The sequence below is a fragment of the Ictidomys tridecemlineatus genome, chromosome 15 (genome assembly GCF_052094955.1).
Source record: "Ictidomys tridecemlineatus isolate mIctTri1 chromosome 15, mIctTri1.hap1, whole genome shotgun sequence".
Taxonomy (NCBI): domain Eukaryota; kingdom Metazoa; phylum Chordata; class Mammalia; order Rodentia; family Sciuridae; genus Ictidomys; species Ictidomys tridecemlineatus.
Genome location: NC_135491.1, coordinates 24,816,320 through 24,843,568, shown reverse-complemented (window position 1 = coordinate 24,843,568; position 27,249 = coordinate 24,816,320). Strand labels below are relative to the sequence as shown.

Below are 27,249 nucleotides of genomic sequence, written 5' to 3'. Positions count from 1 at the left end.
GTTCTGTTCAAATTTTTAAATTTTGGATTATGCTGATATCCTTACTTGAAGTTCAGATTTGTTAATTTATTTATGGTAATGCTACTCTTCCCCTCCAATCAATTTTCTAAAAGCAGTCAAAGGCATTGTCTTAAAAGACTAGTGTGCCATTTCTCTATTTAAAACCCCTAATGTATTGCACTTACCAAGGGCTTAGTGTTTACTTAATGTCTTCTCACTGTGCTGGAGAACAGGTAAAATCCAAGTTCCTTCTGATGTCCTTTGTGTCCTGGTCACTTTGCCTTTCTCATCTCTTGCTGCCTCTACTCACTCCCTGTCTACTCCCTTTGGTTCCAGCAAGAAGCACTGCCTTTCTTCTCCTCCAGATGTGAAGCTTGTCTCTACCCCAGGACTTTTGCACTTTCCTTGCTCTTATATTGCTGCTTCCTTTTTATTCTTCTTAGCTTAGAGGTGACTTAGCCTGATCATCCCAGAAAAACCAGGTCATCATACCTGCTTATTATTCTCTGTCACATACTTATCACCATCTTGTTTATTTTTCTTCCTGATTACAATATAAACACCATTAAGGTAAAAGCCAGACCTGTCTTGTTTTCCCTTTATATTACAAAAGAAGACTCCCCTTCCTCATTTCAAGCTTTTTAAAAAATTAGGCTATCAGTAGTGTTTTGTATGTGTATCTTAATTTTGATTTACATGTGTTAAGTGACATTTTAAATTTTAGGTTACAGATGTGGACTTTGCAGCCTTGAAGGAGTCGTGAAGCTTGCTGAACCCTATGTCTGTGACTCTGAAGTGAACACTTTTACCTTGGATTGTGTGAAAGAGCTCCTGGAGCTGAAGGAATGTCGGTTGCCCCTGCAAAAGTTGTGGGTGGTGTTTGATGGTTCTGGAGTATTTGACCAGACAGCCCTTGCAATTGAGCATGTCAAGTAGGAAGAGAAGTTGGTAAAAATAACCTTGTGGCCCAAAACTTTGGATGAAGTGATGTTCTTGTCTCTGTTAGATTCAGATTTAAAAACTCAAAATGTAAACTTTGTCACTGCAATGTGTGTGTGTATTTTTTGGTCCTGGGGATTGAATCCAAGGATGCGTTACCACTAAGCTATATCTCAGGCCTTTTTATTTTTCATTTTGAGACAGGGTATCACAAGGTTGCTGAGGCTTGCCTTTAACTTCTGATCCTCCTGCCTCAACCTTCTAAGTTGCTGGAATTACATGTGTGCACCGCCATGCCTGGCTGTCACTGTAATATTTTAAAATATTCAAAGATTAGGAGAATCTCGAATTCTTTTTTTTTTCAGTGCTGGAGGTTAAATCTAGGGCCTTGTGTCTGGTATGTGGGTGCTCTACCACTGAGACACACTTCTAGCCCCTAGGAGAATCTTTATTAAATTAAAAAAAATTTTTAAATGCTTTAAATGTTCATTTTATTATCATTTTAAACTTATAGAAAACTGGAAAAGACTGGTATAAGGAATACCTGTTTAGCCTTCACTGAATTTCCCCAAATGTTAACATAAGATAGGAGATTCTCTATTTGGTTTGTATATATTTAGAAACTGCCTTTAAAGTTGTGGATGCTAAGGCTTTTGGCTGGTGTATTTGAAAATAAGAGGATAGAAAGAAAAAAAAAGGAAGTAAAGAAAGTGGTATAGTATGATCTATGTGTTGATAAGACTACACTTTTTTTTTTTTTAAAGGATGTGCTGGTAAGAAGGTATTTTCTCAGGCTGCTTCCTAAATCTTTAGAGGATGTGTTCATGTGTTCTTTTTGGCATGGTTTATTTCCACTTGCACAAGTGTTCTCTTCTTTGTCCCTTAAGTGAGAAAGCAAGCCCATGATACCTGGATTGACTGGTATGCTTTTAAAATACTTCAGATAAGTCTTTTATCAAATAGCTCTTGATACAGCCCGCTTTTTTTATCTTCTTATATAAAGAAAGCTTACTTTTAATTCAAAATGGATGTATTTTCCTCTAGGAAGTGGAAGACTAGATAATGTAATGATCATAATTGTAATAATGTTGTGTGATGTTTTTGTAGTTGAATAAGTACTTTCTGTTAGGGTATCTGGCACAAATATCCATGAGATGTCAGAAGCAATGTGTGAGACATTCTGCTTCTTTGTAGAGTATTCAACTAAGAGAGACATAGTTCTGAGTTCAAGCAAAGGTTTATTGATAAAAAATATCTGCCAGGCTGCCCTTCTGCATGGCGCAGCAGCCAGTATACTTGAACGGAAACTTAAATATCTTTTGGACAAGCAATAAGACCAAGCTATAACTGAACTTGGGTGCAGGTGGTTTGGTAACAACAGTTTTTTGTGTTTAGGGATCTTGACACCCCTTGACAGGGGTGATGTTACGGGAACAGGGTATCTGAAGTTTCTTTTTCTTGGCAGTTTCAATTTTGGGTCAAAGTAGAGTCCCAGAACCAAAATGGAGTTACTAATGTTTAGAGACCCAACACTTTCCAGTTTCTATACCATTAGTGAGTTAACCTGATTAACTTAAGTTGAATACAAAGAAGCAGAATGTCTCAGACTTTGTTTCTGACATCTCATTGAGAATTTCTAATTGTGTGGAAGAACATTTAACTCTAGGCGTTCAGTATTAGGCCAAGCAATATAAATCTGAAGAACTGGTTTCTGTTCAAAGCCAAAATAACTTCTTTGTGCTTTTCTCTTGTTAAAAAGAAAACCTGTCAATTGATGCAATTGAAGGTAAAGCTATAACTGATGGATTTAGGAAATTAGGAGTCTAGGAACTAATCTCTTTTATTATGTTAGAAATTAGTAGAAAAAAAATTACCTAGATTGGTTATATTGTTTGAAGCAGAGCCTAGCTAAATTTACTCTTCATTTGGAGAGCTCAGATTCTGATCAGAGAAGGTCAAATTAAGAGGATTTTCATTTGTTAATGATTCAATAATATTTGAGTGCTGGGTCCTCAGTGTGACTGGTACACAAAGCTGACCCAAGCACCATCATCAGGAAGTTATTAGTTAAACATGTGCGACGAGCCTTGATGACATAACCACCCTAATATATATCCATGATTGGAAATGGCATTGAGTGCCATGAAGAATTACAGAGTTTCCAAAGACTAGGTTAGGTTCTATTGTTATTTCCTGAGGAAATGACATTTGAGGTTGGGTTTGAAGGGCTAGCTGAAGGAGGCGCAGGTGCAGGAAACAGGTGCAGGAACTGAGTAAGTTTAGGGAACTGAAAGGTCAGTAAGGTCAGAACACAGTGCTGGGAGAGAACCAGGAAACCAGGCTGGAGAGGCTGGAATGGGTCAAATGTATAGGGATTTGTTAGCCAATTAATCATTTTTTGTCTTTATGAGGAGTGGGAAGCCATTGAAGAGTTTTTATTCTTGAGAGAATATGATCATGGTGATGCATGCCTCTAATCCCAGCAGCTCGGGAGACTGAGGCAGGAGGATTGAGAGTTCAAAGTCAGACTCAACAATAGTGAGGCCCTAAGCAACTCAATGAGACCCTGTCTCTAAATAAAATACAAAAAAGGGTTGGGGATGTGGCTCAGTGTTTGAGTGCTTCTGAGTTCAAACCCTGGCCTCCCCCCTGCTCAAAAAAAAGTTTCATTCTAGCTTCTGTGTAGATGATGAATGGAGGGAGATGAAGTAGGGAGGTCAATTAAGAAGCAAGATAAAGAAAGTGGGGATACTGAGAGGACAGATAGAGCCTGATGAAAAAGTGGAGAGGTTGGGACATGGTGGGAAAGATGTGAGGATTGAGAAAGGTAGTACTGGATATGGAGACAGTCAAGACTAACTCCCAAGTTTCTAGATTGAAAGAATAAACACTGGAAGAGGTGCTGATGTGAATGATAAGTAAGTGCCTGGTAGCATGTTGGTAAGGAGGATATTTGAGCTGAGTTATGAAATGTAAATCTAAGTTTACCAGGTGGAGAAGTTGGAAGGCTTTTGACCAGCATCTTACATGGAAGTTTGAAAGAACTTTTGAAGTTAGGAGTTTACATGCAAGGACTCTGAGGCAGGAGATGTGCTTTAGAGTTAGAATATTAATCCTTGTAATATCACCAAGATTAGGACTTCATTCTGAGGGCAAAATGCATCTTGAAGTTCAGTTTAAAAAAAAAAACCCAAACCAACTAAACAACAACAACAAAAAATTCTCCAGAGGGTGAAGAGACCGACCACCTAATCTACAAGAATTCAGACCTGGCTTCATTTTCTGCATTCCTTCCTTTTCATAGCAGAACTTGAAAGAGTATATATAGTCTCATGTACTTCCTGGCATTCTAGTAATGCTCCCAGTCCCACTTCACCACTGAAATTTTGCTCAAGGTTGTTAAAGACTTCTTTGTTCTCATATCCAGTTGTACTTCTCTGATCTCATCTTGGTTGGCTGCATTCTGGGCATCTGGTCATTTTCATTTTCTTAACACACTCTACTTCAGCTTCTGGGACACTGCTGTTCAGATGCAATCTCACAGACTTGCTTCTCAGTCATCCTGGCCAGCTTTCCTCTTGTGCTCAAACTAGAATGTTGGAGTTTCCCAGGGATCAGTCCTATGTCATTGTCTTACTCTGTTTCTGTTACACTAATATCACTGATTGGGTAAATCTATAAACCATGGTCTCTTTTGTCACATGGTTTTGGAGATGGTTAAAGAGCATGATAAGGCTCTCATGACTTTTTTTTTGTGGTGCTGGGGATTGAACCCAGGGCCTTGTGCACACATTGCAGGCACTCTACTAACTGAGCTATGTCCCCAGCCTTCTCATGACTTCTTAATACTGTTACATTCACATTTCAATTTCAACATGAGTTTTGGAGAGGGATATTCAAAGCATAATAGTCATTTACTCTGCATAATAGTCATTTACTCTTTTATTCTTGATTAACTTTGGAAGCACATTAGAATCATCTGGATTATTTTCTTTATAGAAATATTCCAAGTAATATATGAAGAAGGAATGATAGAATATCAGTATTTTATAACCACTAATTACATAAAGGTTATAGGGAGTGATCATCAATGGCTGCTAGATGAAAAACTGATAAGGAACTTTGTAGTGAGTGAAATCAGGCTGACAATGCCTGAATTCATCTATCAGTTTTAACATCATGAAAAAGAATGGCCAGGAATTATGTGCTTCCTGATAGAGATATATTATACCTCCCTTGGGGTATTCTTGCCAGAAATCTTACCTAAAGCCTATCAAGCTACTAGATGTTACTATCATTTTACTAGAAATAAAGGAAACAAAAGACTGTGTTAAGTGACCCTATTGGGATGTAATTAACAAAATTCAGAGTGTGGGAAACTATTAAGTAAATTCCATAGTAAAAAAAGAGGAAGGAGTAATCTATAAAATAATTTAAGAGCTATATTGATTAAATGCAACAGCTGACCCTTGTTTGATCCCAATAAAACCCTCTAAAACAAGAGCAAGAGACAATTGGGAAAATTTAAACACTAACTGTATAATTAATAATATAAGGAATGAAAACTTTCTTTTTGGTATAAAGATTTATTTTATAGACAATACTAAAAATTTATGAATGATATTGGTGAGATTTTTGCTTCAAAATATACAGTATTAGGGTGATGGGGGAGGAGCAGAGATAAGTGGGTGAGGTAGAGATGATAATGAGTTGATAATTGTTGAAGCAGGGTGATGAATACAAGGTACTCATGATACTGTGTTCTCTGATGTATGTGTTTGAACTTTTTTTAAAAAAAGTTAAAATTATTTTGGCAGCTTTAAAAAAATATAAATGCTGATTTTTCTCACCATACTGAGAGGATATGATTTATTAGTCTAGAACAGGGAATACATTTTTAAAACATCCCTGGGGACTCTAATGTGTAGCCAGGGTTAAGAACTATTGCTTTATATTATGTCCCTAGATGATAACATCTATTGCTTTAATACCATCAATATGTTGCCCCTACCAGATTTATATCTACACTTGACCTTTCCCTAGAGCTCTGGGGTTCTGTATTCATCTGCATACTGGACATCATCCATTTGCAGATCAATAGGCATCTTAACTGGAACATTTTAAAAACAGAACTCTTTATTTTTAACCCCAAACCTGTTTTTCTCCCCTTCTTTTTTATCTCAACACGGGCATTATCATCTGCCTAGTTACTGATAATCAATAAATAGCCCTGATAAAAAGAAAGTTCTAACAGAAACAATGTTGTGGAAAAACTTTTCCAGCTGATCTGAAGGTCTATATTTTATATGACTCATGACTGTCAATTATAGCAAATAACACAATGTTCACATATATTAGAGAATGTTGTGAAAATAGTTGTAAATAGCTGTAAATGGTAGGATTTTGATTTTCTCTTTAGTTCTCATTACTCCAGAACTCCAATATACTGAGCAAGTGATTGAATTTAAATGATACTAAGCTCTTTTTCAGATTTTTCTACCAAAACGTTTGGAGGAGTTGGGATGAAGAAGAGGAGGATGAGTATGATTATTTTGTCAGATGTGTTGAACCTCGATTGAGATTGTATTTATTACTGTCCTCATATGTGTTGCAAAATAGATTTTTTTAAAAAAAAATCTACCCATGTGATACACATATCACATGCCCCAGATGCCATAGACAAAAACAGATCAGTGTACAAATAGTACAAGTTATTAAATGAAGCTTGTGTGAAGTGTAGACACTTACATTTTAAATTTATGAACCAAGTTTAAAAGTAGAGAATTCAAGACATTTAAATTATAACTATTCATGAATATACATAAAATTCAATTGAGCTAGTGTTTTAAAAGCCTTTTATTAAAGTCAAAGACAATTGTTAGAAAAACAGTGAAATTATTTGAATTACTGAAGACTCCTTTGATTTAAATTTTTAAAGACTACTTTTAAAGTATATGGTTTTACTCTAATATTTTGTCAAGCAAGATCTTGCTTTATTTGACAAATAGTTAAAAATATTAAATCATTAATATTGGTAGAATGAAAATTTCCAAAGTACCAAAGTACATTTTTGTAATTTATCATATTTTGGTGGGGAAAAACCTTTCCATAAAAAAATATAAAAATTAACTATATCCTAAACTGTTGTTCTATACTGACCTTAAATATGGTATTCATTTATCATTCCACTAGATGGTAGTCTAAGACCAGTGATTTTCTTGTATTCATGAATTGTAATTTAATAGGCAGTGCTGCAATGAGAATAAAATTAGAACTTGCACTCCAAAAAAAGAATTATGGGAGATGATTTTTTTCTTGTGTGAAAGATGATTTGACTCTATAAGATAAGGCAGTAAGCCTTCACATTTTTGTGGAATCCAATATGATTTAGTAAGTTTCTCTTGGTTTCAATAGTAAATAATAAATAAAAATTTAAAAAATGTGAAACTCTGGCTAATGATTCTTACTTATTTAGAATTATGTATGTCTGATTTCAGCTCTTCAAAAATTGACTATGTTTTCTATTCAGTCTTTCCAGTTTTTTCATTGTGTCTATTCTGTTTTCCCACAATGTACTCTAATGACAGATTTTCAATACACTTGAATATTTTCTTGGTTTGTGATATTTGCTCTTAAACTGTAATAATCGGTTTTGATTGAAGTGAAATGTAATGGTAGGTGACTATCATGTATATCTGGCAAATTTGATCTTTACTTGGAGAAAAATTGTATTCTGATTTGACAGCTTTGCATTGCTAACAAGAAGTGATTTACATACATACTCTGTGTATCACCAGCAGATGGAAAAGCATAAGGCAGAAATGGTTTGGGTTATGAAGAAGAAACTACAGTGCTTGATGGAGAAACTGGAATTTTATCAAATGTAGGCAGATCTGAAATGGTTCATTAGCTAAGATAGGAGTAGAGCGTCAGTAGACAAGATTTAAAAGGAATCAAATCATACTGTCTCGATTTTATACTGTGCGGTAAATATCTTTCCTTTCTAATTCAAAACAGAATTCCAGAATTTAGGAGTCTGAGATACAAATGTTGGTTCATTGCATCCAGACCATGAAGTATCAATATGAGGAGAAGAAATAAACTGATTACCATGGGTGTTAGAAATACTAAGAGACTCATTTTAAAATTTGAGCCTTAATCTTCACAGTTTAATGGACCTGATCAGTCAGTTGTTTGCTCCCTAATTTCTTCTTTGCAAAGTGAATTTAAATCTTTAAATAATTATGGATTAACCAAAGCAGAGGAAATCCTCGCTTTTTTTCCCCCAAGAATTGCCTAATTTATTTACTTGAAAAATGGGGAAAGAATTACTTTTTATGTTTTTTAAATACTATTTGAGTGTTCACCATAATTTGGTGTAAATTTATTTAGAATTATGGTTCTGTTCCTTAGTTTTATTCAGAGCATAACTAAGTAAAACAAAAACAAAAACAAAATGAATGAAATCATCATCTAAAGCAATATTTCTCAACCTTGGCTATATTACATCTAGGGAACTTTAAAAATTACTTCTAGCTGGTGCTGTGGAACACATTTGTAATCCTAGTGGTTTAGGATGCTGAGGCAGGAGGATTGTAAATTCAAAGCCAGCCTCAGCAACTAGCAAGGCCCTAAGCAACTTAGCATGACCCTGTCTCAAAATAAAAAGATAAAAAAGGGTTGGGAATGTGGCTCAGTTTTTAATTTAACTTAAAATTAACTCTGTATCCTAAACTGACCTTCTTAAATGTGGTATTCATTTATCATTCCACTAGATGGTAGTCTAAGACCAGTTAGTTATTTTCTTGTATTCATGAATTGTAATTTAATAGGCAATGCTGCAATGAGAATAAAATTAGAACTTGCACTCCAAAAAAAAAAAAAGAATTATGGGTCTGAAAAATGTTGGTTCATTGAAACAATACCAAAACCAAAACCAAAAACAAAAACAAAATAACTTTTAGAGACCCATTTAATTGGTCTGGATGGGGGTCTAGGCATCTGTATTTTTGAAAGCTCCCCAGGTGAGTTGAAGGTTGAGAAGCGCTGGCCTAAGTCATTGCTAGTCACTGTGTTTTTAACTAAGAAATAAAACAGTTACTTAAAAACTGTGTTTAATAGCAGTAATCTTATATTTTATTTTCAAAACTATTGATTTCCTTTTTTCTATTTTATTAATTTTATATCCATTAACTTGTACATTCCCAAATTATTTTACTGCACCCAGAAATACTTCTTGATATGTCTTTACAGAATTTTAAAGGCTATCTCTAATAACTTCCTGAGATAATTTTTGTGCATTAAATGCATGCAGATCTAGATAATTTAAATAATTTCTCATTTTTGATCCTATAAATCTGGTAGTCTTAAAAGTTGTAAAACAATTTTAGATACTTCCCTTCCTACCCCCAGTCTCAAATTTCTTAAATAAGACTCAAATTGAGGGCTGGGAATGTGGCTCAGGTGGTAGCGCGCTAGTCTGGCATGCGAGTGGCCTGGGTTCGATCCTCAGCACCACGTACCAACAAAGATGTTGTGTCCGCCGAGAACTAAGAAATAAATATTAAATATTCTCTCTCCTCTCTCACTCTCTCTTTAAAAAAAAAAGACTCAAATTGAGTCTCAAATAAAACTTGAAATCTTATTGTTAGGATTCTTTTTGTGTGTATGTGTGTTGCTAGGGGTTTAACCCTGCGGTACTCTGCCACTGAACTACACCCCCAGCCCTTTTTATTTTTTTATTTTGAGACAGTGTCTTGTTAAGTTGCTGAGGCTCTCCTGGAATTTGCAATCCTTATGCCTCAGCCTTTGAAGTTGCTGGGATTACAGGTATTTACCACCATGCCCAGCTTGAATCTTAATATATGAGGAGAAGATACTTTCTTATTGGATAATGATTACACATTATGCAGCATGAACTGACAATGTTTTAAAAATACAATGCTGGGATCTCAGGAAAAAAAAAAAACTCCTCGAAAGAAGAAAAGTTAGTGACCCTAATGAAGCTGTTCTTCATACTTCCAATTGCTTTCACTTATAATGGAGTGCTATTCAGAGCAACTTAACGTATACCTGAATATGTACTATAACTTGCTGGATCTTTTAGAACTAAATGAGCTGTCTAATAAGAAAATTTACTTGGAAGGCAATGGATTTCAATTTATTTTCAGGTATTATGATATTCTTGAAGACCGAGTTCCTTCAGGACTTGTTGTTGACTACCATATCTGTTGTCTCAATGTGAGGAGAGTTACAGGAAATTTCTAAATCTGAGAAGCAGTTTGTCAAATTGTAATTCTGATTCTGAGCAGGAAAATATCTCCATGGTCGAAGCATTAAAATTGTATTCGGAGATTGAACAGTTGAAACAAAAGCTAAAATTCATTGAGAATCCTTTGTTGAGGTATGTGTGTCTTTTTTTTTTAACTAGTTTGTATTAGCTATCTTACTGAGAATTAATGGATGTATTTGTTTTTTTTAAGATATGTGTTTGGTTATCAGAAGAACTCTAATATTCAAGCAAAGGGCATCTATCCAAATGGCCAGAAGGTCACCCATGTGGTTTCATCCACCATGATGACTGGTCTACTTCAGGCTCTGCTCAGGGACAAGCTTTGTGAAGAGCATTGCGAGGGGGAAATAGAAGTTCAGGTAAAAGGGGAGTTGTTTGCTCCAGGTGACTTCACCTTTTGATTCATACAAGATTTTTATGAATTCTACAAAGTGCTTATAGAAGATTTCTAGGGCTGGTTTTCAATGAAATGAGAAGTAGTAAGAGCACTGCCTTTTTTTAACAATAGTCACTTTAATAAGAGCATGCTTGGGGCTCAGTGCATTTTCACAGGAGACACTTAATGCAGTTTGTCCTCCATTTTAAAGGTCAGACTTGAAGACACTTGCAATAATACTCAAGTTGCAATACTCAACCGTATTACAATATGTTGTTTTCTAGTTCCACAGAGATCCATTGTCTGCTATAAATGCTTGCTTTGAAGGTGACACTGTTATTGTTTGTCTTGGTCACATTACATGGTACATGGCACATTCTCCATTGCTGATTCCATTGAATTGGAAGGTGAGTATGGATGATAATACAACCAATTTCTCATGCATACATATAAATAAGCAGTAAATCAATGATCGTGTTGAAGCTCCAAGAATGTAATTTCAACCCATTTGGTTTCAAGTGAGATGCCTTGAAACATTAAGGGTATTTAAAGCTTTCAGGGTTGAGCCAGTGTTTAAGCAACTTGAATCAAAGGTCTTTGAGACAGTATATATGTTGGGAAGATGTTTACAGGAATATTTTTTTAAAAAAACCATTTGGAAGAAGTGTACTTTCTAGATTATATGTAGTTTGTGGAAAAGAAGTCTAATTTATGGAGTGGAAAAATATTTCCAGCAAAATATAATCATATATCTATGTTTAATATTTTCTTATCTGTTGCTTGCTCTTAGGCCATACATTTTGTGGATATCTTGGTACCTGATTTTTTTGTTTGTTTTGTTTTAAAGTTAGCTTATTTTTATAAGAGATATTTTTGAAAAGTGCATTTAACTTGAATTGGTACAAAAATTATCTTAATTCTTTAAAAGCTTACTGAATGTCACAAATACTACATTTTGTATCCTGGCCAAAGTATACTTTTGAGAACATCAATATTTGAAGGTTGTATAAAAGCAACTTTTTTTTTGGTTGATAGATCTTTATTTATTTGTATATGGTGCTAAGAATTGAACCCAGTGCCTCATGCGTGCTAGGCAAGCGTGCTACCACTGAGCCACAACCAACCCTTTAAAAGCAGCTTTTTAACAGTAATAATCTTAAAGTTCATTCAGAATGATTCTTAAATTTAGTTTAGTTCACAATTGTTCATTTTGGTTCGGCATATTTCTATAAAGTAAAATTTAGATGCACCTGTTCAACTATTTACCAGAACAGCTTCAAGTTAGTAATAAAGCTTATAATGCAAAAAAAAAAAAAAAAGGATATATCATTTTGTGACTTAAGCAGCTGTTCACAAATGGCTAAAGCTATGTTCTTTATCTTGTCAAAACTTCTTAATGGAAGCAAGACTGGGAGTTTAATTTCCTGCTGTTCACTACTATATCATCGTTCCCTTTTTTTTATGTTTATAATTTTTGTTTTTTCTCCTCTCCAATATTTGATTTATCATAGATATATGTGTATAAAAAACACATCTGCAGGGTAAATCACTGCAATAAAAACACTTTATTTTTTGGCATAGTGAAAATATCATTGATATTATATTGTTTGGTGGATAAAAATTCTTTCTAGATTGGTGAAGAAATAATAATGTAATTGCCAGAGTGTTATAAATAACCATAGAATTCTGATGAGTGAGTATAAAAATGAGTATAAATTTACTAACCGAGGGCATTTCTAAGAATTGGGGAATCAGATGTGATCTGCAGTGTGAATGTGTGGAGTACTAGTGATTCACCGATAACACTTGTAACAAGTGTTACAAGTGTATTGAGTACCTACTGTGTGCAGGTTTCATAAATATGTGCAGGGTGAATAGCTCTTACAGTAGGCCTTTTTTGTTTAAAAAAAATCTATTCAATTAGGTTATGGTTTTGTTTTTAACTGCTAAGAATACATAATTTGTATAATAATCTCAGTTTTTTTTCCTCAACATGGAATTCTTTTTATATATATTTTTTTTATTTTTCTGAAGATAAACAATGATTGTTATAGGAAATATACAAAGTACAGACACAAAGAATCAGAAACAACTCAATCCAATTATCCAATGTCCACCCTGGTAGCATTCTTGTGTTTGGAGTCTTAGTGCCCCTCAAGGCTTGTCTAAACTCTTCAAGTAGCTTTGCTGTTCAATGCTGTTACTACTTCCATCTACTCAAGCAAAGACTCTTCTTTATGAAAAGCCTAGAAAAAACAATGCACCAAACATCCAGATACTTAACTATATCTTAGAGAGAGTTTTTTTCTTACAGCTTTGTTTGTGTGCTTCTGTTTTATGATGAAAGAAAATTCTCTAGTTTTCTGTAAGAGCATCCAGAGGCTTGGCCTGCATTATTAGTTGGATTAAGTTTTGTTGAGTACAACGGTGTGCACTGTATTCCCAGCTACTGGACAGGTGCAGGCAGGAGGATTGCTTGAGCCCAGGAGTTTGAGGCTAGCTTAGGCAGCATTAGTAACACCCTATCTCAAAAAGAAAAGAAAAAAAAGAAAAAGAATTATGAAACCTGATTTTTAAAAATTGGTTAATAAAGTAGACCTTTTTTTGTATTAGCTTAAACTGTTTGAAGTTAATTTGTCAGGTTCTAATTTTGAGAAATGCTAGATATATTTCATATAATTTATATTAGAGCCACAAAATCTTAGGGGAAAACTTAGAAGAGCTGAATGCCTTAGAATTATTTATTTTTTTATAGCAGTTTTGTAAGTGAATTTAGTGGTAAACTGACCTAAGGTGGTTGGCAGAACAGTCTTCCTAATATGGGGATAGATTGGAGGTTGTTATTAAAAATTGGATACCTTGACTTAAACTACACAAGGTATGTAGAGAAAGAGATTTTATTTAAATATAACTAACATTGATTGTCTCGAATTATCATTAGAAATGTTTAGACTAGTGAAATTTGTTCTAACATTTTTGTGTTCAGATGTTTTCCCTCACCCTTCTTGAGTATTCTTGCTTTCTTCCTTAGGATATGGTCTACCAGATGATATTGTGATAGAAAAGAGAGGCAAAAGAGATACTTTTGTGGATTGCACAGCTGCGGATATTAAAATCTCAAAAATAAAATTTGTTCAGCATGATGCTGTAGAAGGAATCTTAAGTAAGTATCTGAATATTTGGTGCATTTTTTTCCTAGGCTTTGAAAGACTATTTTCTATGGAAGATAAACTGTAACTCAATACCACTGGAGTATATGGAAGGCTGATTAGTTACTGTGTATATAGCATGATGAGTTAAGCAGTTTACCTTAAGGTGAAAAATAGTTCAGCTTATTCTTTTTTTTTTCTCCTTGTTCAGCTTATTCTTGAAAACTTATTGGTTTATTATCATTTTCTTTTCTTTTCTGTGTGATTAATTATTTTAAAACATTCCAAAATTGTATTTTGTGTTTTTTGTATTCATTTTAGCATTAGACTTAAACTTGCTACTTTGACATTGTGCTAAGGTTTGGATATAGTTTGTCTCCCAAATGTTCTTGTGCTTAAAGCTTGGTGGTGGTGTTGATGTGTTGACTCTTTAAGAGATGGGATGTAGTGGAGGTAATTATGTCACAGGGGTTCCACACTCACGAATGGATTAATGTAGGTCTCACGGGAGTTGATCAGTTTCCCCTGAGAGTGGGTTGGCCCATGCCCACTCTCTTGTTTCCTTGGTAGTACATGTTTCCCTTCTGTATGCAGCTGATGTCATTTCTTCTCTTCCATGTTGTCATACAGCTGGGAAGATCTTGCCAGACACCATGCTGTGTTGATATTATAAATTGTTTCTTGGGAATGATCTTGGCTGAATGTGTGTCTAAAAGATGATGTTTTATTGTAACAATCTGGTATCTGAATGGGTTTTTGATGCATTGCACAATGCTGCAGTTAAAAGTTGGGTTTAGGTAATTGTTTAGTTTATGATTTCAGATAATTCATGCCAGAGAACTTAAATACTTAGGATGGAAAACTAAAGAACTCTACTTCCAAGTTGGCAAGTAACTTCCCAATCATTCAGTCTTTTTTTTTCACCAATTTTGAATTGGGTAGCCTGGGAAAATGTTACTGTGTGTACCAGTGCATTAATTTGGGCAAGGATAGTAAATCATAGTATGGTATCTGTTGACAAAACAACAAGTTGTAAAGATATAAAATTTTGTGAATTGTATCTTAAACTTGTATCATAATTTTCAACATTCAAACCTGAAAATTATGACTTATAGTTAAAATGCCTTAGGCCTGAGGGGTCTGCTCAGAATAGCAGTTTTTCCCTGCTCCTTCCAGACCTCAGCCAGGACTTATGTTGAAATGCAAATGAAAGAAGCCTGCAAGCTCAGTAGGAGACTGATCTGAGACCTAAGGAAAAAAAAAAGTAAATTGTATGGTATTTACTAATTACTGGCCAGTCATTTTCACTAGGACTCTTGTTTTTTTTCCTTAGATTCTGTATTTTTTTGAGCTCATGATTTTGACTCTACAGACCTAGGTTAATGTTTTTCTGATCAGTCCTATCTTTGACCAACTGTGGAGTTTTTGAAACATTGCAATGGAGATTTCACTTGCGAAAAGCTACTAAGGCCTTTACTATTGTTATGTGTGCACACTTTTGTTATGTGTTGTATGTCTATATATACATATGTCCTATATCATAAATATGATATACAAATTAACATATATAAGGAGCGCTCATAAAACAAATTTAAAAAAATGGATCCAAAGATCTTTAATTCATGTGATTTAAATGGTTCAATTTAAATTGGATAAACAAATAAAAATAAATGTCTTTAAAATTTAAGCTTACAAGTTTTTCTAGATATTCAAAAACCTCATAAAATATTAATGTCTATAACATGTCTAATATGCCTTGGTTCTAGGACTTTTTCTTCAACAAAAAATGGTTTACACTGTTCAATACATTTGTCTAATATTTTGATAAATAAGTAAAGTAAATTTGATATGGGATTACTCATGAGTACTTTTGTTGGATATCTGATTGATTTACTAAGGTCTGTATAAGTTTGTACTAAAGTCTGTATAAGATTGTAAAAATCAGTCATGTGTTAAAGAGACAAAAACTTCGTAAAACATAAGTTTACCTATAGCATTGTGTTTATTAAGTTTTACTTTTTCTAGAGCAAGCAACCATAAAAATTAAACAACTAGTTAAATAAGAACTGTTATTTTAGAGCACTGTACTGCCATTTCTTTAAAAGCTAAACTTGGTTAATGTAGAAACATCAATGTAATTGTGATGCTATTAATGTGCTCATATCTTTCAGGTATACAAGTCTGTAAGGTAGAAACTTTGAAAGAGAATTATATCAAGCTGGTGTTCGAAAGTTGTATGGTAAAAATATATTGGGGATTTATTTACCTGTTATCAATAAGATATGTAAAGTTTTGTAATTCTTACATTGGGGAACAATTTAAATGTATTTTTAAGTTAATGAGAGCCTAATCTATGTAAAGGTTAAAAACTTTCAGCCTTTCTTTAATTCATGTTTTAAATGTGATATCATATGGTGTTAGCTAATGTTCATGTGACCTAAAACAATTTATGTAAACTTTGTAAAATGATATTTAAAAATACAAAGATCAGCTTTAGAACTAAAACACTTAAGATTTATAAAGAGCCCTGCCTTACCTGAGATGAGGCTCTGTGTCCCATCTTATTACATGTAGAATGACTATGAAAGCAGTAGGCCAGATTTTAGTTCATTTAAAGTTATGTTCAAAAGTTTGTTTTTTTGTTGTTGTTTTTTTCTGTCAAGATAACTAGGATCTCAAACAGGGGATATAATGTATAACTCAGCCAAAAATTCAGGGTAGCTGTTACACGAACTAAGTGTTTTTACTCTTGTTACTTTTATTTTGTAATTTCCTTATAAGTGATCTAAAGATTCCCTGTTAGTGTTTTACAGAAGTGTTGCTTTAAGAACACAACATGGGTTAGTTTGAGATAATAAGCCATCACCTACAAGACAGATAGGATAATACAGATCCCAATTAATAAAAGATGAATAATTATAAAGTTATAGACATTAAAGCCCAGTACTCTTAATATAAGGCTGTTAAAATTTATTTGCTGGATGTTTAAGATTAAGTTTTAAAATTAAAGTTAAATTAAAAGGGCCAGAAAAAACAATATTTGGCTCTTGCCCTCTGAGTCAGTCTGAATCCAGGGAACAGGGGACTTCTCTAAAGAGCTTTGCAACTCTGGGCCACATAACCTCCCGATCAGAGAGACTAATGAGACCACTGGAGAACAGAAAGCCAATCAGTGCATTTGCTATAAAGAGGATAGTCATCAGAGAAGGGAGACATCCCTGGTGCTTCCGAGGGAAGCCACATGGTCAAGCAAGACCTAGACCCATCCTAGCGCAAATGGCACTAACAGAACTGAGAAGTTTCCCCAGGAATGACTCCCATAAAAGCTCAGCTGACTGTTAACAATAGATAGAAACAAAAGTCAGTTTGACTGCTTCATCTTAAACACTTAGCAAAGACAGTTAAAACCAAAATACAGCCATTCCTGGGCATTTTAAATAATAATAATGATGATAATAATAATAATTATTATTATTATTTAAGGTATACACTTTATGTTAGCCTCCCAAAATAAGTAAGACTGGAGGCTACAAAGAAGGATTCTCAGACAGAAATGCCTGATAACTATAAAAATAGACTATCAAGAGGAGCTGCCAGAGACAGAAGTTTTTAGTTTAAGGCCTACAGATATTCCTAACCTACACAGGTAGGCTTCGTGTTTGCTAGTATGATTATCCAGCCCTGAGTAACAGAATTAAAGGTTTCTCCATTAGACACAGAGCTCATACTAGTAAGAAAATTTTACAACGTCAGATGACATTAAATTATTAAACTGTATCTTATGGGGAAGGACATCTGTAACACTAAAAGTTAAATGTTAAATTTACAGGCCTGATAACTGGAAATGTTAAAGCCTGGTGAGAAAACTTCTATACAGTGACACATTCTAGCTGCTGCAACATTTACTCAGTACTCTTGGTTTTTGTTTCTCTCATAGAAGCACCAATCCCCAGATGACTTTACAACCTGTTCTTCCCCAACCAGACTTCAAACCGAACTGACTTCTAAAAGGCAACTCATGTCCCTCACGCCGTGCCCCCTCACGTCACCCTCTCTCAGCTCAGAAGAAGCCAAAATGAGTGACGCCTGTCTTCTTACAACAATGGAGCCAAAAATAAATAGATTATCAATATAAGTAATTAATTAAGTCAGGTAAAATCAGGGAGACCGGTTTTGGGTGAGTTCTAAAAATTTGGAGACTGTTACCTGAGGGATTAAAATTCCCTCAGTGCTCTTCCCCTACCCTATCAAAGATTTGAAAGGCACACATAAGAAAAGGAGGGAATGATAAATCCAACCTGATCTTTTATTAAATTGGGAGCCATCTTGCCACAAAGCCATGAAAAGCTAATTTCGGCTTTACTATAAATTACTGCAAACTCTGAACCTGCTTGGAATGCCTGCCCGTGCCTTGAACTCACCCATGCCTGGCTCTCTGACCAGATAGCAGCCCTCTCTGAAACTTTAGTGACACCTCATAAATATTGGCCTTCCCTGGCCAGACAACGACCCTCTCTGAGGCTCTAATGGTCTTCATAAATTCTGATGTTGGGGTCAGCAAAAATTGTAAACTACCATTAGTGTGATGCTTGTCAGAGTTCTGTTATCTGTAACCACCCCTTTTGTGTAACTTTCTGGGCTATAAAGCTGGGCTGTAGGAAAGGTGGGGCTGCTGTTTTGTTCCCACTGTTTTGGGAGGAAAAGGCAGTCCAACCAGTCAAAATAATAAGCTTGCTTTAATTTGATTTTAATTGGAGTCAGTGGTCTTTTCTTGTGTCCTGGTCTAACAATAAATAGCCCAACATGTGGTTGTTTCAGTTTGTTTATTCACCTATTGAAGAAGTAGATGATGTAGATTTTCTCTCATTTTTATCTGTTGTGAGCTTCTTCAACTTGACAGAGCATATCTATAAAAAGCTGTTTATATTTAATGATGAAATACTGAATATATTTCTCCTAAATCAAGAACAAGGTAAGGATATCTGCTCTCACCACAATTATTCAACATAGTGTTAGAAGTTTTAGCCAGTTCAATAAGGCAAGAAAAAGGTGGCAAAGGGTATAAATCCCCGTTTACAAGTGATGTGATTATCTGTACCAAAAATCTTCAAAAATACTACTGGTTCTGAAGTTATCTTCTATTTCTTTGCTGAGACTTTCATTTTTGTTAAGTATGTTCACAATTGCTAATTGCAGTATTTTTTTAATCATGGTTCTTTTGATATTATTGTCAACTAATTCTAACATCTTAGACATTTTTATAGTTTTGACATCAGTTGATTGTCTTACTTAGTTTGGCATCTTCCTGGTTCTTGGTGTTTTAAATGATTTTCAGTTGAAACCTGGACATTTTTGTATTGTTATGAGAGTCTGGATCTTCTGTTTTAATCGGGCTTCTCTGAGTGCTATAAAGAGGATGGAGCAGGATTGATTCTTAGGTTGGGTGGGATACTTGTATTGCTGGGTGGAAGTGAGAGATCCAGCTTCCCTCCTGGTTTCCAATGACACTGTTGTACTTGGGGCTTGTCTTATTACCACTGAGCAATGATGAAAGTCCAGATTCTCCATTAGGCCTGCTCTGATACCACCCCAGTGGGGATGGTTGCAAGGCTCTTGTCAATGTCAGGTGGAGGTAAAAGTCTGGACTTCCCATGTAGTCTCTACTGACACTGCTAGGCCAAAGGTCTTGGTTCCAACTACTGGGGATGAAAAAGTTACCTGGTTACAGCCTGGTTTAAGCAGAAGAATTCTAGGCTCTTGAACTTTGCCAGTGTTTAGTGGGAATGGGGGCTGCTGTTGTTGTTTTATCCTCTGTGGTATTTGGCTGGAATAGAGCTGTTATTGTAAGTTTTCTATCTTTAGGTTGTCTGGTCTTTTGACTATTCAGAGCAATCCTTTTTTTTTTTTTCTTTTCTGTGTCTGTTCATGTGTCTGGATCACCAGCTTCTTCAGTGTGGGGATTATGAGGCAGAAGGAAAATCCAGGGAACTGACCATTGTGTTGGTGTCATTCTTTGTGTTTTGAAGTCTCAAGCAGTTCTGCCTTCTTCTCTCCACTTTTTTAAAAAAATATTATATTTTAGTTGTAGATGGACACAACATCTTTTATTTATTTATTTATTTGTCTATTTATTTATTTATTTATTTATTTATTTATTTATTTATTTATGTGGTGCTGAGGATTGAATCCAGTGCCTCATACATGTGAGCCAAGTGCTCAACCACTGAGCCACAACCCCATCCCACTTTTCAGTCTTTTTCTACTTGTTTTGTATATATTGCCTACATTTTTTATTATACCTAACAGAAGGAATAGGAACATGTACTTCATCACATTTAGTGGGAATGGGGCAACTATTTTTAACTCGCAAATAGCTGTTCACTTCATTTTCTAGGCGATTGCTGGTTTAAATTGTCCTTTTAAAATTTTACATTATAGGTTATTTTAACTATTTTTTTGAATATTCACATGTCTTATAATGGCATATCAGTATGACATATACAACTATAAATACCATATAGCCTTGGTGTGTAGTAGGCTCTACTATCTAGGGTTGTGTAGGTACACGCTAAGATTACACAATGACAAAATCACCCAACAACAAATTTCTCAGAACATATCCCGATTATTAATTGACCTATGGATGTATATATATTTTTTCAGTATAATCCTAAATCTTTTTGCACATAACCCCAAACTGAAAATCCTTTAGCTTAATTAGCAATTAAAAAAGACATTTTATAGAACAGTTAGGGTTAGTGTGTACGTAGGGTTCAGCCATATGTAAAGGAGGAAGTAATAACAAATGTACTCTCATGGAATACTACTACTCTAGAAAAAACAACACAACACCCATGCAGTAGATGTGTCATAAATGATTATAACTTTTTAATCAATGATATCATGAATTAACATATTCTGAAATGGTTTCTTTTTCTTTCTTTTTTAAAATATGTTTCTAGTTACAGATGGACACATTTTTATTCATTCATTCATTCATTCATTCATTTATAATGTGTTGCTGAGGATCAAACCCAGTGCCTCATGCATATTAGTCAAGCACTCTACCACTGAGCCACAACCCCGGCCCCCCACCCATGAAATGCTTTCTTAATTATATAGATTTTTGTTTTCTAAAGTATGTAATATAATATTAGCAATAAATAGTTACTGTTACTTTTTTGTTGATACCATGTGGTATCATGGGACAATGTGAGAAAATTGGATCATGGTGGGTCTTTCTGGTTACTATGAATAAGTAACATTTTTATTAACTGCTAATTTTAACATGAGTGTAGTAGTAGAGGCCATTGCTTGACTCATAGAAGTGATTTTAAAATCATTATGGTAGGGTTATTTTAAACTGTGTTGTTTTTAAAAATAGAATCTTATTTCTGTCTTAAAATTTCAGTATTTTACTAGACTCATGCTGTTCTTCAACTAATTGAGTATGTTTGAGAATGATCATTTTAAGTGCATCTTTCAACAAAATTGTTAAATGACTATTTTTTTGGCAGAATCAGAAAACATTTGTTTAGAATGAGAGTGGAATAAAAATCAAGTTTTGACACTCTTAACCACTGTGTGTGTATGTGTGTGTGTGTGTGTGTGTGTGTGTGTGTGTGTGTTAAATAATCAACAATTTGTTGGAAATGGAGCAAATAGAAATGTTGATTAAAAATACCTAAAGCCAAGCACAGTGGTGCACAAGTGCCTCCAGAGGCTGAGACAGGAGGATCACAAGTTCAAATCCAGCCTCAGCAAAAGTGAGGTGCTAAGTAACTCAGTGAGACCCTGTCTCTAAATAAAATACAAAATAGGGCTAGGGATGTGGCTCAGTGATCAAGTGCTCTTGAGTTCAATCCCTGGTTAAAAAAAAAAGAAAAAAAAATACTTAAAGTCATCTGTAAAACACTTTATCTTTTTATGTTACATTTTTTTTCTGTGTTAAAGGCTAAAAAGTCATTGTAATAAATCTTTTTAAAACTGATTGTCATTACCCCCAATTGTAACTTACAGGGCACTGGTATTGAAATATATCCTGGGAGTAAGTGTATCCTGAGTGACAATGGGATCCATCATTGCAAGGAGGGGATCCTCATTAAGGTGAGCATTAGCTGAAATACATTCTTTCTAAAGATTAGAATGGTTTCACCTAAGAAATTATGTTTTATTAAATTTCTATGTTGGATTCTATTGCTTTCTAGTTTTGAAAGTATTTACAGCATAGAAATTTAAATAATACAAGTAGTTGGTGATTTCTTGTGAAAGAGCTTTGCTGTCTTTAGATATGCAGAAGTGACAGGAACGCTATGTCACTCTGGTGCAGTGTATTAATAAGCATAGATTTTCTACTTTATTTTTAGAATAGTATGAAAAAAGATTTTCAAAACAGGCAATGTTGAATATGACAGTTTCTTAAGACATTTGTTTTCAATGTCACAGGACTTTTTAGATGATCATTACGACATTCCCAAAATATCCATGGTAAATAATGTCATACATAATAATGAAGGTTATGGTGTTGTTTTGGTGAAGCCTACAATTTTCTCTGAACTGCAGGACAATGCCCACGATGGAATTGAAGGTAGGCTATATTTAGTAACTTCTTAAATAAAGACCATATATGGTTTGCTTTATTTCAGCATTAAACTGATTAGGACTGAGTCTTCCTCCCCTCTTTAAAAATATTCCTAGAACATGCTTAGGCATGAACATAGAGAAGCTTGGTAAAGTGTTAGCATTATAGAATCTCAGGGTGAGAGAGACTTTGAATGTCAACAAGTTCATCTGTTCATTCAAAACTTGATGTGGTGGTTTCTGTGACCCCCACACTCCCCTTGTTTTCATGCTTGGTTTTCTGTAAGTGTATAGAATAAGGATAGCTATATGCTAGCAGTGGTGGCTCCTATTAGCATTTGTTAAGGGAGGAGGCAGAGAAGTAAGTGTGCCAGGTTGAAGGCTGCATTTACTTAGGGATATACTAAAGCTTGCTTCTATTTTTCATTGGTAGAAGTTAAGTGTTTCATTGTCACCTGCCTTTCTTGGCAGCAAAATGAGCTAGCTCAGAGGAGATTCATGAATTTTAAGCCATCATGCAGGTCACTATTAAATCTCAGTTACAGATAGGGATTAGACATTTATGTGGATGAGGGAAGTTTAAAGCAGTTTAAATAGTAGTCCTTGTTATTCTTCAGAATATGCTCTATTTATATCTCTAGAAGTTTTTATCTCCACACAGGTCTCACAGTGTGAAAATAAGGTGTCAGGTGAGCAGAATTTTATCTGAAAGCTCTGGTGAAAGAATCTACTTATAAGCTTATTCATGTCGTTTCACTGGCTGAATCCATTCCTTTAGGTTGAAGGACTGAGGTCTCTGTTTTTTTTTTTTTTTCTGGCTGTTGGTTGGGGATTATGTTCAGCTTCTTGTCTCATTGTCTCAATCCTTCTTAGCTACAGAGAACCTCCCTGAAGGCAAATCTCCCTGACTTCCTCTTCCTCAACTAGCTGGATAAAATTAATTAGTACATTGAAAAATTACAATGCAAAGTTCTGTTGCCATTTAAGAATAATGAGTGTGGGGTTGGGGGTGAAGCTCAGTGGTAGAGCATTTGCCTAGCATGTACGAGGCTCTGGGTTTGATCCTCAGCACTGTATAAAAATAAATAAGGGTCTGGGACTGTAGCTCAGCGGCACAGCACTTGCCTAGCATGTGTGAGGCACTGAGTTCAATCCTCAGTACCACATACAAAAACATAAACATAAAATAAAGGCATTGTGTCCATCTACAACTACAAAAAAAATTTTTTAAATAAATAAATAAAATAAAGGTGTCTATCTACAACCAAAAAAAGTAAAGGAGAAAAAAAAAGAATAATGGTCGTAACACCAGGGGTTAGGGATTGTGGGACCTATCTAGAATTAGCTGCTAGATTAGAAGTTTAAGAAAAGTAGCACTATCTATTTATCTTTGCATCCTAGCTCCTAATGCAGTGCATAGCAGACAGTAAATACCCAGGATATGTTTGTCGAGTGAATGAGATTCTAGGATGAAGAAGGTAAATAAAGAATTTAAAATTGATGAAGAGTAAGACAATTGCCAGTTGAGAATCTTATGGCAAAGAATTTGTAAAATACAAATATATCAGGAGTCCTTGGCAGAAAAAAAACTTGAAAGCTCTAACAGACTGTGTAGATATATATTTTAGTTTGGTTAGACTGTTTATTGAACTTTGTTATAATTTGTTTGTTTCTCCAGAAAATAAAGCACTTAAAATTCAGACAAGTTGGTTCCACAGTCTAGCTATTGTGAATTATGCTGCTGTGAACATCGATGTGGCAGTATCCCTGTAGTACGCTCTTTTAAGGTCTTCAGGAATAGACCAAGAAGGGCAATAACTGGGTCAAATGGTGGTTCCATTCCTAGCTTTCCCAGGAATCTCCATACTGCTTTCCAAATTGGCCGAACCAATTTGCAGTCCCACCAGCAATGTATAAGAGTACCCTTTTCCCCACATCCTCTCCAGCACTTGTTATTGTTTGACTTCATAATGGCTGCCAATCTTACTGGAGTGAGATGGTATCTTAGGGTAGTTTTAATTTGCATTTCTCTGACTGCTAGAGATGGTGAGCATTTTTTCATGTATTTGTTGATTGATTGTATGTCCTCCTCTGAGAGGTGTCTGTTCAGGTCCTTGGCCCATTTGTTGATTGGGTTATTTGTTGTCTTATTGTCTAATTTTTTGAGTTCTTTGTAAACTCTGGATATTAAGGCTCTATCTGAAGTTTGAGGGGTAAAAATTTGTTCCCATGATGTAGGATCCCGATTTACTTCTCTTATTGTTTCTCTTGCTGTGAAAAAACTTTTTAGTTTAAGTAAGTCCCATTTGTTGATTCTTGCTATTAACTCTTGTGCTATGGGTGTCCTGTTAAGGAATTTGGAGACTGATCCCACAATATGTAGATCGTAGCCAACTTTTTCTTCTATCATACGCAGAGTCTCTGATTTGATATCAAGGTCCTTGATCCATTTTGAGCTAATTTTTGTGCATGGTGAGAGGAGGGGATTCAGTTTCATTTTGTTGCATATGGATTTCCAGTTTTCCCAACACCATTTGTTGAAAATGCTATCCTTCCTCCATTGCATGCTTTTAGCCCCTTTATCGAATATAAGATAGTTGTAACTTTGTGGATTAGTCTCTGTATCCTCTATTCTGTACCATTGGTCCACCCGCCTGTTTTGGTACCAGTACCATGCTGTTTTTGTTACTTTTGCTCTGTAGTATAGTTTGAAATCTGGTATTGCTATACCACCTGATTCACACTTCCTGCTTAGAATTGCTTTTGCTATTCTGGGTCTTTTATTTTTCCATATGAATTTCATGATTGCTTTATCTATTTATACAAGCAATGCCATTGGAATTTTGATTGGCATTGTATTAAACCTATAGAGAACTTTTGGTAATATCGCCTTTTTGATGATGTTAGTTCTGCCTATCCATGAACAGGGTATATCTTTCCATCTTCTAAGATCTTCTTCTATTTCTCTTTTTAGGAATCTGTAGTTTTTATTGTATAAATCTTTCACCTCTTTTGTTAGGTTGATTCCCAAGTATTTTATTTTTTTTGAGGATATTGTGAATGGAGTGGTTTTCCTTATTTCCATTTCAGAGGTTTTGTTGCTGATATACAGAAATGCCTTTGATTTGTGCATGTTGATTTTATATCCTGCCACTTTGCTGAATTCATTTATTAGTTCTAGTCGTTTTTTGTAGACCCTTTTGGGTCTTCTAGGTATAGAATCATGTCATCTGCAAATAGTGATAATTTAAGTTCTTCCTTTCCAATTTTTATGCCTTTAATTTCTTTCGTTTGTCTAATTGCTCTGGCCAGTGTTTCGAGAACTATAGCTAGACTGTGGAACCAACCCAGATGCCCTTCAATGGATGAATGGATTAAAAAAATGTGGCATTTATACACTATGGAGTATTACGCAGCACTAAAAAATGACAAAATCATGAAATTTGCAGGGAAATGGATGGCATTAGAGAAGATTATGCTTAGTGAAGCTAGCCAATCCCTAAAAAACAAATACCAAATGTCTTCTTTGATATAATGAGAGCAACTAAGAATAGAGTAGGGAGGAAGAGCAGGAAGAAAAGATTGACATTAAACAGAGGCACGAGATGGGAGGGAAAGAGAGAGAAAAGGGGAATTGCATGAAAATGGAAAGAGACCCTCATTGTTATAAAAAAACTACATAAAAGAGGTTGTGAGGGGAATTGGAAGAAAAAATAAGGAGAGAAATGAATTACAGTAGATGGGATAGAAAGAGAAGATGGGGGGAGGGGGATAGTAGAGGATAGGAAAGGTAGCAGAATACATCAGTCACTAGTATGGCATTATGTAAAAATGTGAATGTGTAACCTATGTGATTCTGCAATCTGTATTTGGGGTAAAAATGGGAGTTCATAACTCACTTGAAACTATTGTTCGAAGTATGATATGTCAAGAGCTTTGTAAGGTTTTGAACAACCAATAAAAAAAAATTCAGACAAGTGAAGAGGCAGATGCAGCTGAAAGAGTGGATCTAGAAGAGCTGATTCAGTGTGCAACAGGCAGAATGGAGCTTTATGAAAGAACTGACCTTTTTGAGCAAGTTGAGGGTAATTGTGAAATTGTAAATGAACTAGTTGCTGTCTCTACACAGAAAGGCCACATGAAGAAGAAAAGGTTGAGTGAACTGGGGATCACACAAGCTGATGACAACTTAATGTCACAGGAGATGTTTGTTGCAATTGTGCAGAACCAGTTTAAGTGGAATGGAAAAGGGAGTTTGGGCACTTTTCTTTTCTGACCACAGTGATAAAGATAACAAAATATTGAATTTTGCACATGCTGCTCTAAGAATCACTGCTTCTCTGTAGTTTGCTTTATGTTGTATTTTATATTTTATATATTTGATTGGGCTTGAGTGAAATGTAGATTTATTTCTATCTGCAGCTATTGCACATAAACACTCTTCATAAGAAAGGTTGTAAAAACATAAAATAATTGGAGATTTCTTATTTAGAATGTCTTGTTTTCTTAAACACATAGTTCGCATATTAAACCTGCTGTGTAGCTTTCTAGTGTGAATACACTTTAATCCAGCACTTCAAAGAGGAGGAAGAAAGGTAGGGAATGCAAGACAGCATGCATCAAAATGCAGTAGGTATCACATGTGCAGGGTTCTTCTAGAGTCGTCTTTTTATCCCAATTACAGTGAGTCTGATTTCCACACTATATTTGCAAAATACTTTTCTTAAAATAAAAGCTTTTATGATTGGGAAGTTATCTAACTAATCAGACTTATTATTGAGAATTTGAGTAGAATGAATTTTTATGTTGAACTATGCAATCATAAAGCCAGCAACAGATAACTTAGCAGGTTTAAAGCAGAAACAAAATGTGTTGGAGTCATGTGTTCGTAGAGCATTTCCAGTACTGAATGT

The 27,249-nt window shown here is 34.9% G+C and overlaps 1 pseudogene; it reads left to right on the top strand.

The window, feature by feature from the left end:
- Positions 1 to 206: 206 nt before the first annotated feature.
- On the top strand, positions 207 to 26,612 carry LOC144370974 (SHC SH2 domain-binding protein 1-like; annotated as a pseudogene).
- The last annotated feature ends 637 nt before the right edge of the window (positions 26,613 to 27,249 follow it).